The 15105-nt window shown below is 31.5% G+C and overlaps 3 pseudogenes; all 3 read left to right on the top strand.

Annotated features, from left to right (window-relative positions):
- Positions 1-279: 279 nt before the first annotated feature.
- LOC137838845 (cysteine-rich repeat secretory protein 38-like) lies at positions 280-5501 on the top strand (annotated as a pseudogene).
- Positions 5502-6594: 1093 nt separating this feature from the next.
- Positions 6595-13118, top strand: LOC137838844 (uncharacterized; annotated as a pseudogene).
- Positions 9063-11315, top strand: LOC150028111 (cysteine-rich receptor-like protein kinase 34; annotated as a pseudogene).
- Positions 13119-15105: the final 1987 nt, after the last annotated feature.

Here is a 15105-nt window from a genome sequence, read left to right as displayed (position 1 = left end):
AGCCCAGAGTGAAACTCTTGACACTATGCATTTCAAAGGTATTTTGAAGGAGTGTTTTGTCAAAGATTCTAAGCTTCATGTGCATCATTTCAATGATACCAATTCCAAGCAGTTTGTTGATTTATCTCACATTGCACTAATGAAACCTCAATGTACTCTATACCAACAATCAGAAAAAGTACCTATATTCCAGTTCTTCCAAAAGAGTTAACAAAACTGAGAGGAGAAATATCATCTTCCAAAACTATCAAACATAGAAAAGATTCCAGTTCCACCAACATGGGAAAAGAAATGGAAAAAGGTATCAGGAAACGGCTTAACAAAGTGGAAGGACCTAAATTTCTCAAAGAGGTTATTAAAATGGATGCAAATGGAAGCGATTCTGTTGAAGAATATTCAGGTAAGGTAAAACTGTATTGTCAATGAGTGATACATATTATTCAAGCAATCAAATACCTCCGTTCGCCTCCGTTCGCACCTCCGTTCGCCTCTGTTCGTACCACGACCACCACCCACAACTTCCTCCTCCTCCTCCGACCACCTTGCAGCTTCCTCCCCACCTTTGCTTACACCACGAACCAATTTTGGGTATTTGGTGCCCTAAAAGCATCTGGAACTTCAAAATAACTTTGAAACTTAAAAAAAACAAATCCCAAATTTTATCTAATTATCACATTCTTTTTTACTGAAGCCACCTCTTCATAAATAATATTAAAAAATGTAAAATTTATGTAAAATTAAAAAATAACTATTAAATAAGTATTTAAATATTCATGATAGTAAATGTGGATATTTTAATCAATTAATTATTTTTCATAATAATACATTTTATAATTTCTAACGCAGATACGTTAATAATTTTTAATTAAACAAAAATAATTTAGAAAGAAGTGATAAAATTGTTATTAATAAAATAAATTAATAATTAAAAAATTATTTACAATTTAATTTGGAAAATATATTTATTTTTAAAAATTAAAGTTATTTTAAAGAAATCATTTTATTTAAGTTTAATTATATAGTGTAATCTATTTTTTTAAAGGATTAATTTTATTAATAATAATATTGTGTTATGTAATTTTATTTAGAATTTTTATTTGAGCTGCTATTATAAAAATAATATTTAATAAATTTTATTTAAATTTAAGAAATTACAAATATAATTGACACATATTTTTTAAATAGAAAAAGAAATTAGTAATACAACTAATTATTTTTTAAAGGGATGAGTACTCATTAATATTCAAAGTGTTTGTGATCCTTGTATAATTTTTTAAAAATAAAAATGAATTATTATTATTATTATTATTAATAATAGTACTAGTAAAATAAACAATTATATTTAGCGACCAAAAGAAATTCGGTGGCTAAAAAATAAACGTATTTGGTGGCTAATTCAGGGGTAAAAATAAACAATTATATCTAGTGACCGAAACAAAATCGGTGGCTAAAACATAAATAAATTTGGTGGCTGATTCTGTGGCAAAAATAAACATTTATATTTAGCGACCAAAAGAAAATCGGTGGCTAAAAAGTAAGAATATTCGGTGGCTAATTCGGTGGCAGAAAAAAGCAATAAAATTTAGCGACCGAAATAACATCGGTGGCTAAAAAATAAACATATTCGGTCGCTAATTCGGTCGCAGATATATTTTTCCTAAGTTATTCAAAACAGCCACCACTTTAGCGACCAATGGTTTTGTCACTCTCATGTTCGGTCGCGGATTCGGTCACAAAACTAACTAACATAATAAATAATTCATTCGGTCGCTATTTCGGTTGCAGATTTGACACTACGGGTATTTGGTGGCTATTTCAGTTGTAAATTGCGACCACTAATTTTCTGTCGCTAAATTCGGTGACTAAATTGTTATTTCCTTGTAGTGTAAGTCTTAACAACCCAATCATTTTCATAAATATTTATAAGAAAATTTCACAGAAATTAGATAGAAAAAATATACATATTAAGTGTATTTTTTATTTAATAAATATTTATAAAAATTTAATCTGCTAGGAGTTATTTACAAGTATACTGTTTATTTAAAATATCATATCAATTTAATATTTGATTAGATCATAGTCTTTATTAATGAAATATAAACTTTTAAATTGAAAATTTAAATCAATAAAGAATTATGAAACTTAAACTTATAATATTTATATTAATAATTTTTTATTAGATAAAAATATATTTAAAATTGTGGCCATGCATATTTAATAACATTTTTATACTTTGTGTCCGGTAAGGTAGTAAGGTATTAATAGGGTTGAGTAAACAAATTTAAACTTATCTAAACTATGAAAATTATTCAAAACTAAAATACAATTCACTCGAATTTGAGTTCAATTGTTTTAACCATTTAAGAAAAGAAAACTAAATTAGATTGTTTTTATATAAATTAATTTTTTAAATATTTTAAATTAATTATTATTTAAAAAATTATAACTTTAACATTGAAAATATTAGTTTTGAATAATTTTTTAAATATTTTAAATTAATTATTATTAATTATTAGATTCTTGTTACAATTAGATAAAAGACAAAACTATTCTATCACCCCAACTCAACATTCAAAATATATACTAACACAACGTTCACGGGCCTGGAAAGGTTTTGCAAAAATGAGTAAAGATTCTTCAGCAAGCCATGCTCCATTCACCACTGTCTCAAATAATGCATGCACGTTAATAAGGGTATGAAAGTAAAAGGCTATTTTCTATCTGAAATTAGGTTAAATTTCTTTCTTCGTGTGAACAAAACAAAAGTGTTTCCACCACTCTCCCATCCACTTAGACACCCACAAATCACGTGAAACAAACACACCTTCCATCTCCCTGTAAACAAGTAATTCACTTTACTTGTTAATTTTTTTCACCCTAATGCATGGTTTCAAATTATTGCCAAAAATTGTTAAGTATGATCTGGAACAGAACAAATATTTTTTCATTCTGAAAACGTATGTTTTATTAGTTAAGTTCAGAATAATATTGAAATATAATAATTAAATCACAGTTATGTAACAAACCCTTGTTTTGTCCTCCAAATACAATGAATGACCTTATTTCCACTGATAATGGTGGGTGTTTAGGTCAATTGTGTCAGTAATAATTGTACGATGGCCTAACAACAATGAAATTATTGGTTCCAAACCAAACACCAGCACACTTTCTCATCATTATAAATCAAACACATCTTCTTCCTCCCAGTGAAACTAGGCCAGTCAATCGAGCTTAGAGAGAGTGCATGTTTACCTGTGACTAGCTTCCCTCTTTGCTTTCCTTGCTGTGACTGGTTGCTTGCTCTATGTGACTAGTGCAATCTTGCATGTGTTCCGTAACTGACTTTTGTCACATTTCTGAGTTTTGGATGCTATCTGCAGTGAAACAATTGAGAAATCCTTGTTAGTTTCCTCATTTTTGCAACTATTTAGGAAGAGATCAAATCCTTGTTAGTTTCCCTGTCTATATATACTGCAGTTGCTCTCGGGGCAATAGTACATATGACAGTCCCTTCCAATCCAATATGAAGACCTTACTCTCCACCTTATCATATAACTGTCCCCGAAAACAATGGATTCTTCAACAACACAGTCCCTTCACAAAATCCTTCACACTCTATCTTTGGACTTTTCAATGTGCAGGGGACTTCCCTTCTCAGCTTTGTCAACAATGTACCCAAAATGCAACCTTTGATTATCCTCAGAATGCTCATTGGCCAAGCAAGCGGTGAGTTGGTACGATGAGTACACCATTCATTACTCCAACACCTCGTTTTTCTCTATTGTGCCCATTAGATATTGTGCCCATTAGAACTATTGTCGTGTTGAACATTGCTAATATCTCAAACCAGTAAAGTTTCATGGAATTATTGTTCCAAACCATGAACAAGATGCTGCTGTTGGTAAAAGGTTTGCTACAAGGAAAGAAAATATTTCTCTTTGATTTCAGAGAGTTTATTGTGTAGCTCAGTGTACTCCGAATCTGTCACCCAGTGATTGTAGAAGGTGTCTGAGTGGAGTGATAGGGGACCTTCCATGGTACTGCCAAGGGAAGCAAGGAGGGAGAGTTCTTTATCCGAGTTGTAATGTTAGGTATGTACTTCTACACCAGTTTGGGTTCCTGCATCAAAATTTAGATATGAAGATTCAAGATTTTCAGAAGATCCAATTTATCTAAACCATAGTTGTCAACTAATGTAATTGGTGACTGCACTTTCAAAATGTATCTAGAGACCCTCTTCTCTTTCATGTCTTCCAATGTCACCAATGACAAAATCTCTTATAAGGGCGGTGTGGAGAATACTATGAATGGCCTCTTCATGTGCCAAGGTGGCTAAGGTGGTTGCAAAAGCCCATTCACAGTATTCTCCACACCCTGATAAGAAATTTTGTCAGTGGTGGCATTGGAAGACATGTAAGAGAAGAGAGTCTCTAGATACATTTTGAAAGTGCTGTTAGCAGTTACATTAATTGAGCAACTATGGTTTAGATAAGTTGAATCTTCTGAAAATCTTGAATCTTCATTTCCAAATTTTGATGCAGGAACCCAAACTGGTGTAGAAGTATTTTATTGGAGCGATAGAATGGGTATAGGTCATACCTAACATTACAACTCGGATAAAGAACTCTCCCTCATTGCTTCCCTTGGCATGACCATGGAAGGTCCCCTATTACTCCACTCAGACACCTTCTACAATCACTGGGTGACAAGTCCGGAGTACACAGAGCTAGACAATAAAGTCTATGAAATCCAGAAATATTTGCTTTCCTTGTAGCAAACATTTTACCAACCGCATCATCTGCAGTTTTGTTCATATTTTGGAACAATAATTTCATGTCACTTTCCTGGTTTGAGATATTAGCAGTGCTGAACACGGCAACCTAGGTCTGATGGACACAGTAGAGAAGAATGAGGTGTTGGAGTAACGAACGGTGCACTCATCGTAACAACTCACAGCTTGCTTGGCCAACGAACACTCTGAGGATAATTGCGGAGTTGCACGTCACCCCTGCACATGAAAAGTCCAAAGACAGAGTCTGAGGAGTTTTGTGGAGGGACTCTGATGTTGTAAAATCCGATTTTGCGGGAACGTTATATGATAAGGAGGAGAATAGGGTCTACAGATTGGATTCAAAGGTATTGCCATATGTAGTGTTGCCCTGAGAGCAACTGTGGTATATATAGACAGGGTCGGAGTCGGTCTCTGCCTGAGTAGTTGCAAAAGGGAGAAAGCTAACAAAGATTAAGAGGAAGAAATTTCTATAGGAAGTCATGGATGTGATCGGTGGCTCTCGGATCATGTTTCCTAAATCATTTTTGTGTTTGTTTTATGATCATGAGGCAAGTCAAGTAAACGGAAAACATAATGAATGGAGATAAGGAAAAGCACAACATTCATGATGATGTGTTTATTTTCTACGTCGTGTATCATTATCTTCTGTCCTAATCAAATGTACTTCGCCAAATGCTTCCATCAAATTACTTATACTTAAAATCTTTTATTCACGTCCATTAAAAATTAACTTATACTACCAGAAAAATATCATCAACTTATAGTTTTATATTATTAAATATATATTTTAATATTAAATAAATAGTTATAATTAGTAATAATTAAAATACTCTGTGTAAACAATGAAATTAAAATATAATAAATTTCAATTTTACTTGACCATATTTGACATAAGCACCCACGATTATCAGTGGACATAAGGTCATTCATTGTAATTGGAGGACAAAACAAGGGTTTGTTTCATAACTGTGATTTAATTATTATATTTCAATATTATTGTCTAAAAATGATTGAATTCAAAACCTTTTTTTTTAAATTGCAGCGGTTTTGCTCTGTGAGTGGCGTTAGTAAGAACAAAACGATGGTGGAGTGGTTGCAGCGCTATGGAGTGATCACATCAAGTAAAGTGGCTGAAGTAATGGAGACAGTTGATAGAGCGTTGTTTGTACCGGGGCAGTTTCTTCCTGCACCCTACATTTTTCTTCCTTCTTCTTGCAACCCCCACAATGTTGTGCAAAGATTAAAGTGTCGTTATTATTTTTTAAAAATCCTAAAATGCACTTGAACTGTATTTATTGTTTTTCATTTTGGATTATGGAATCCAGAAAAATTTCGGATTGACACTTTCGGTAAATTTTCGGATTCATCAATCCGTAATTCAAAATACGCATTTCACATTAAAAAATCTATCATTAAAAAAAAGCATTTCAGATCCACCAATCCGTAACAAAAATATGCATTCTAGATTCAGAAATCCATAATTCAAAAAAAAGCATTCCAATCCACCAATTCATAACAGAATTAAGCTTCCAGATTCAGCAGTTCAGAAATCAATAATTTATGCAAAATTTACTTCCGGAACACTCCCTTATCCAAAAAAATAAGTGATTCAGTTTGGATTAATGAATCCGTAGCACACTTCCAGATCTCAATTTTCGATAACCACGGTGTCCTTTTTCAAACAAAAGGTCAAGGTCAGTTTTGGGATTTAGAAAATTTTGGAAGTACAGGAAGAAAAACGTAGGGGTGTAGGAAGAAGAAGCCTGGTACCGGATGGAGCTGCGCCTTATGATGACAGCCCCATGGCCATAGGGTACAATGCCACTATATCTGCCCCGCATATGCATGCCATGTGTCTTCAGTTACTTGAGGAGAATTTGCATTCTGGGATGCATGCTCTGGACGTTGGCTATGGTATTTTTATGAAGTCTAAAACGTGCATGAGGGGTAATTTCTAAGCTCTGCCACAGTCTCCTTCTTTAGAATATTTATATAGGCATAGCAAAAGAAAGATGGTGTGAAGATGTAGATCTGTGACAATGTTCATTGAAAAGCATTTAGATTTAGGTTCCCCTTATTGAGTCGAATATTTCTAATTCTAGGTTGATATTTTGAAGGATATATGATGTCCGGCTACATGGATCAACTCTTGTTCTGTTTACCAGTCCTTTTGGCTTTTCACATTTTAATCTTTAGTTGGTCATCACAATTTTCCAAATTTGACTTGATGGTTGGAACCCTAGGTCGTGCTGTTGGTGTAGAGCATTTTCTTGAATTGGTTTCTTTTTCGATAGAGAATATTCAGAAAAGTGCTGCTGCTACACAATTGAAAGATGTTCCCTTTCTGTTCATGTTGGTGGTATGGTTTTTCAAGTTTCTATTTGAATGGAATCTGAAAGATTGAATCCTTTCATTTTAGCACAATAACTGAATGCAATCCTTGTTTCTAACATAGGTTTTTAAACACATAATGTCGTAGTTTGGATACTATGGCAACAAAATGGATAGAATACACAATGGTTTTAAACACAAGATGGAATACACAATAGAGATAAAATTATTGCAATGTGTCATAAGTAATGAATAGAAACCATTAGGCTTCTTTTGTGTACCGTTTAAATTTAAGGACAAAAACTACTTTATTCTTTAAAGTGTTAATTTATTTATATTTAGTTATTTTACTAAATGTATGTTTAGGGAATTTCCAAAAAAAAAAACAAAGATAATAGAAAGAAGCAAACAGTTCTTCATACTGGTGGATCCAAGAGCATTGCACGGAAGAAAGATGAGATGGTACCTTGATTCTCCAATAATTTTTTTTATATTATATATCATGATTCATATATTTTTGTTACATTTTATAGGAGCAAGAACTTGGTCGCAAAGTTAGTAGGGGAGAAGTATGGGTAGCAACACATAAACATGCTAACATAGAATTTGTGAATGATGGGGCAAGAGAGATTGGGCTAAGTATAATTTTTGTAAAGATGAAAACTCAACCAAATTGGATGTGAGTTTCATTTATAACTTTTTTCATTATTTGTATGAAAAAATTTAAGCATATGAGTCAAATACATCTTCCCTCTCACAAGATATATCAATTGAAGATTCACTAGCTCATGCCTTTGGAAACCAAGAACATTGTGGTCGTGTTCGAGGAATGGGATTGTGACCTTGCCCTTCTCATGTGTTTAGATATACTAGGAATTCTCGCACTGGGATATCTTCAACTACTTCTTATAGAGAATTGGAGAATCAGGTTATTGAACATGCCTTTTCTTATGTAGCAATTTGGTGTTGTTTACTTTAGATTATCATGCCAAGATTGGAAAGTTGTGTTGAATATAAATTGTGTTTTAATATAGGTTATTGCATTAAAGTCACAACTGGATGAACAAAATAGAAGATATGAAGAACCTGAAAGAAGATATGAATAACGTGAAAAAAGATTTGATATAATGATGAATTTTTTCTTTCAAAATTATCAAGGTCAATTTCCTCCTGAGTTGACTATGTTCAATCCTTCATCGGTAATGTTTAAAAAATTTAAATAACTTGTTTTATTTTTCAGATTTACATTTCTAATTGTAATACATGTTTATATTGTAGGTTTCTGATCAAGGAAGTGTGCCAACAAAGTTTTGGACATCAAAAGGAGCATATGTGATTGTTGAAGAATTTAGTATAATATGAAAATTGTTTTTGACCTATTTTGCGCTTTGTGAGCAATATGTTATGTTTTCATTTGTAGTACTTCATAGTACTATTCGTCTTATATTGCTTCCTTGTATTTTTTTTAACTTATATTTTATGTTTAATTTGAATTTCAATGTGTTTACTTGATATACTTTGGTGTGTTTTTATAAATATTTTGATATATGTTATCAATTGATTAATCTTATATCCATTTATTTGTTTTATTTATTGAAAAAGTACTTTAACAAACATAGAAAAATAAATACAATAGATGTAAATAATTGTGGTTTAAAAAACACATGAATGCCTAGATGATAAATGAATAAAAAAAACAAATTTTCATAATTTTGAAACCTGTGGTATTTTTTAAGGAGGTTCTAAAACATTTTACGGAGGTTTTGAAACCTATGATATTTTACGGAGGTTTTGAAACCCATGGTATTTTACGGAGGTTTTGAAACCCATGGTATTTTGCGGAGGTTCTAAACCTGTGGTATTTTACGGAGGTTTTGAAACCTATGGTATTTTACGGAGGTTTTGAAACCCATGGTATTTTACGGAGGTTCTTAAACCCATGGTATTTAATAGGGGTTTTGAAAGGCTTTTCCTGAGGTTTAAAAAAACCCTGGGGAACACATTCCCCAATGATGATTTAGCGGAGGAAACTGCAACCCTAGGTAAATGACTTAATGAAGGTTTTAACCTTGGGTAATGTAAAAATAAACCCCGTTAAAACCTTTTTTTTTTCTTGTAGTGATAGTTCTGTAGAACGGTGAAAACATAACCTGTTTATCAGGATTTTCAATTTCTTTGATGTTGAGTCCATTAAAGTACATTGTTCTTGTTATGGTTATCTGAAATATCCGTGTGACAATGTATGCCCGACAATAGAAACTATTGTTACATGAAACCCATGGTATTTTACGGAGGTTCTTAAACCCCTGGTATTTAATAGGGGTTTTGAAAGGCTTTTCCTGAAGTTTAAAAAAACCTCGGGGAACACATTCCCCAATAATGATTTAGCGGAGGAAACTGCAACCCTGGGTATGACTTAATGAAGGTTTTAACCTTGGGTAATGTAAAAATAAACCTCCGTTAAAACCATATTTTTCTTGTAGTGATAGTTCTGTAGAACGGTGAAAACATAACCTATTTATCAGGATTTTCAATTTCTTTGATGTTGAGTCCATTAAAGTACATTGTTCTTGTTATGGTTATCTGAAATATCCATGTGACATTGTATGCCTGACAATCAGAATTATTATCGTCCCGTGCGATCAAAATTATTATCGCTCTGTGCGATCAAAATTATTATCGCCCTGTGCAATAAGAAGAATATTATCGTCCTGTGCGGTGAGAAGAACTTATCTCCTCGTGCAATCATAATTATTATCGTCTCGTGCGATTAGAAGAATATTATCGCCCTGCGGCGACCGTAAGAATATAGTGTCGCGTGCCATCATAATTATTACAATTCAATTTTGTATACTTGATTCAGTTGGTCATGAAAGTGTTACTTTGGAGCCTTTGCACTTTAGTTTGGTAGTAATCAAAGTTGCAAAGAACAACTTTTCAAGTGAGAATAGAATCAGAAAAGGTGGATTTGGAGAAGTTTATAAGGTGAGAAAATATGACATATTAGTTTTGTCTTCATATTCTCCTTGATGGTCGTCAAATAGCGATAAAAAAACTCTCAAAAAGCTCTAAGTAAGGTGCAAATGAATTCAAGAATCAAGTTTTATTGATAGGAAAATTTCAACACAGATCTAATCTTGTGACATTCATTGGCTTTTGCCTTGAAGACCAAAACAAAATACTTATTTATGAATATGTGCCAAACAAGAGTCTTGACTACTTTTTATTTGGTTTGACGCTTTCTACCATCGATCTCTCTATCGTTATTTATGTATAAATTATGTGTTATATATTTTACACTTCCATCTCTCACTTGAATCTGTAGTTCCTCAACAAGCACATTTGTTAAGTTGCTATGAAAGATATAACATAATTGGAGGGATTCCTCGAGGAATATTTTATTTACATTAATATTCTCGACTCAAAGTCATACATCATGATCTTAAACTTAATAATGATTTTTTTGGATGAAAACATGATTTCAAAAATTTCAGATTTTGGTTTGGATAGAATTATTGAAATACATCAAAACCAAGCAAGTGCAAATAGAATTGTTTGTATTTAGTAGGTTTCAAACAAATAAAAAATTCCTATAATTTCATCTCCTCTTCTTCACAAAGTCTGTTTTTTACTATATTAATATTTTTTTTGCAATAGTTACATGTCTCCATAATATGTCATGTTTGGACATTTTTCAAAAAAGTAAGATGATTTCAGTTTTGAAGTAATAATTTTAGAGATTATTAGTGGAAAAAAGAATACAAATTCTTATGATCAATCACATGGTGCCAGTGACAACCTCTTAAGTTATGTGAGTATTTCATCCAACAATTTGGATCAAAGGAATTTAGGTAACATCTTCAATCATCATCTAGATTGATTGAATTGCATTGCTAATTTAGAATTTTAATTCAAAATTTGTTAGGTTTAGAGACAGTGGAGGGATCAAACTATGTGCATATTAGACCCCACTATTAAAGAAAAATATTTTGAACAAGAAGTTATTAGATGCACTCAAATTGGTATATTATGTGTTCACCAAAATCCTGATGCAAGACCAATAATGATGGAAATTGTATCATATTTTAGAAATCATTTGATTGAATTGCCAGATCCAGACGAAACTTCATTTTTCTTGCATGGAAGAATGAATTCAAAAATCATTTCCTCCTTCCAAACAACATACCACTGACTCCACCCTATTTTCCATTAATGAAATGCCAACGTGTCAACTTCTTCCTAAATATTAAATTATTTTTCCTAAATCCAAGTTTCTATAGACTTAGTAATTAGTAATGTCTTATGTCGTTTAACTCTATCCGATTAATGTTATTTACTTCTAAGAAACACTCAATTTAGAAAAGAAATACTATGATATACTGAAAACTTGATATCTTTCATAAGATAATCTAACCTATATGATTTGTAGTTATATTTTATTTTATAAGCTCACTGTGCTAATTTTCTCCATAACATTGTTTATTATAATACATTTCGTTTCCCATATCATAAATTAATTAATTTTTCCTTTATTTATTTTGACCTTTCTAGTGAATAAAGTTTTAGTATTAAATATTTTCAGGATATATAGTAATAAAATAAATTAATATGCATTATTGTTGAACATAGTAAAATTTTAAAACGAAATATTACTTTTAATCTTTTTTTATGTTTTAGTGTTTTTGTATTTTTTTTTATTAAATTTTAAAAGTCGTAATTTGGTACGATCAGAAGAACATTATCGAAGAATAATTATTGCCTCGTGCGATTAGAAGATAATTATCGCCCCGTGCAATCAAAATAATTATCGTCATCTGCAATTAGAAGAATATTATCATCCTGTGGGATCAAAAGAATATTACCGCCCCGTGAGACTAGAAGAATATTATCACCCCGTGCGATCAGAAGAATATGATCTCCCCGCGCAACCAAAAGAATATTATCGTCCCATGCGATCAGAAGAACATTTCTAGTAGTTTTAAGTTTGGACAAATTGGTTAACGCGTTGTTATTCTCTGACGCTTGTATTATTTGTTTAAGTTTAATTGTTTTAATATTTTTCTATCATTTTGTTTCTTAGACTGTATATATAGAGAACTTTGTGTGAACAGATGACACAGTATACCTTGTGAGAATTCTCTAATTTTAGTGAATAAAATGTTTTCTTTCAATCTTATTCTTTTATTCTTGTGTTTGTTGTTTGCTATTGTTACTTACCTAATAATTATTTCTTCATTAAAAAAGCACATTAAATACATAGTTAGAGAACTAGGAATGTTGTGTATTATTTCTGTTACAAAATATCAACAATTAATTCTCTAAAGTGACATGAGATTGTTTATAAAATAAATAAATTTTAAACATTATCCATATATATCATGATCAATTGACTATACTTTATTTGTGTTAATTATTTTGGAGAAAAAAGAAAAGCACACTAGTGAATAATGATCTTGATTATTGTACTCATGGTTGTTTTAATGATACTTTTCCTTTTGGGTCAATATTTGATAAAAGAGCAAAGGAAGAAAAAGTCTTAAAACTATTCTAAAAGAAAATTGTAAGTATTATTGAAAAAACATGTTAAACTTAAGCCTTTTAAATTTCAGGATATTTAGCATTTTTGTTAATTTTACAATTCAATTTTGTATACTTGATTCAGTTGGTCATGAAAGTGTCAATTTGGACCCTTTGCAATTTAGTTTGGTAGTAATTAAAGCCGCAACGAACAACTTTTCAAGTAAAAATAGGATCGGAAAAGGTGGATTTGGAGAAGTTTATAAGGTGAAAAAATATGACATATTAGTTCTGTCTTCATCTTTTCACCTAAATGATGATTTAATTTTTAGGGTATTCTCCTTGATGGTCGACAAATAGCAGTAAAAAAACTCTCAAAAAGCTCTAAGCAAGGTGCAAATGAATTCAAGAATGAAGTTTTAATGATAGCCAAACTTCAACACAGAAATCTTGTGACATTCTTTGGCTTTTGCCTTGAATACCAAAATAAAATACTTATTTATGAATATGTACCGAACAAGAGTCTTGACTACTTGTTATTTGGTTTGAAGCTTTCTACCCTTAATCTTTGTATCATTATTTATGTAGAGATTGTATGTTATATCTGTTACACTTACATCTCTCACTTGAATCTGTAGATCCTCAACAAGCAAATTTGTTTCAGTTGGTAGAATGATATAACAAAAATTTAACAACATTTGCACACACAAACCCTAAAACATCTTAAAGACATTGAATCCAAATACACACACACAATTTATAAACTCATGTTAACACTAATGAAAAATCCTAAACTCCTTTTAATCACACACTAACAAACATTTCGTACAATTAGTCATAAACACTTAAAATCCTACACTTACTTTAATTACACACTATAAAATTTAAATAGGTCGAACAATGACTAGAAATAAACAAATAAACCCTAAAAACAGTCTAACCATTCAGAAACCATTTAAAAACCCTAATAATGTTTTATCTACATGTTATAAAACCTAAATGCACAGAAACACTTTCACCTACCTTACAAAGAAACCTTTCACCTACTTTAAAAAGTCACAACTTCACTATAAAGATTTTTAAGTTTTTAAGTCACAAAAAGCAGGTAGAAAAAGGAAAAAGCCTATGATTGGTATCGGATTCGAACCGATGTTGCCTATTTTTTAAGGGCAAACTGATCGACTTGCATATGTTAAGCATCATTCTAAAAGTAGTAAAAAATATTCTAAAACTATATGAAAGTTAATAAACCTAAATACGTATCCACACAAGCAACCTATGCTCAACTACTTTAACTTAGGTTTCACACTGCAATGCATTGCACTACACTGTATCACACTATAGAGTTTCCAAAAGCTCTATTACTTTAACCTAGTATCCACGCCGCCAAACACTCCCTCTACTGCAGAGCTTTTCAAAAGCTCGATTATTTAACATAGCTTCCACAACACTGTACTCCATTGCAGAACTTTTCACCAACAATTAATTTCACATACCTTCCACGACCACCGTACACTTTCATTGCAGGGTTTTTCACTCACAACACAAATAGTTATCCAGACAAACACTCCCAGCACACATTGTTTATCCAGACAAAAATCTGGGTTAAAATATTAAGACACATTTTAAGAGTGAAAGAGATTAAAAATAAAGATAAAAGTTTAAACACATTTGCACACACAAGACACTGAATCCACACACACTCAAAATTTATAAACTCACGTTAGCACTAATGAAAAAACTTAAACTCCTTTTAATCACACACTAACAAACCTTGCATACAATTAAATATAAACACTTAAAAATTCTACAATTACTTTAATTACACACTATAAAATCTAAATAGGTCGAACAATGATTATAAATAAACAAACAAACCCTAAACATAGTCTAACCATTCAGGAACCATTTAAAAACCATAAAAATGTTTTAACTACACGCTATAAAACCTAAATACACAGAACCACTTTCACCTACCTTACACAAAAACATTTCACCTACATTACACAATCGCAACTTCATTGTAGAGTTTTTTAAGTTTTTAAGTCACAATAGGCGGGTAGAAAAACGAAAAAGCCCATGATCGGTATCGGATTCGAACCGATGTTGCATATTTCTTAAGGGCGAACTGATCGACTTGCATATGTTAACAGCTTTCTAAAAGTAGTAAAGAAAATCCTAAAACTAGACGAAAGTTAATAAACCTAAATACGTATCCACACAAGAAACCTACATTCAACCAGTGTTATCAATATCGGATAACGGATCATATCGGAGTTCCCAAAATTCCTTTATAAAGTTATAACGAAACCCATAACGGGTTATGACAGAAGCATGGTCGTCGAACCTATACCTTCATTATTTTTGCCTTTTTTGAAGTTATTTTTTTATATATATATATATATATATATATATGCAAAAATAATGAAGGTATAGGTATAGTGGTGGTAGAGAGAAATAACACA

Source organism: Phaseolus vulgaris, chromosome 4, assembly GCF_051622355.1.
Source record: "Phaseolus vulgaris cultivar YP4 chromosome 4, ASM5162235v1, whole genome shotgun sequence".
NCBI classification, from domain to species: Eukaryota; Viridiplantae; Streptophyta; class Magnoliopsida; order Fabales; family Fabaceae; genus Phaseolus; species Phaseolus vulgaris.
Note: the sequence above shows the minus strand (reverse complement) of the source record. Positions and strands in the feature narration are given on the sequence as shown.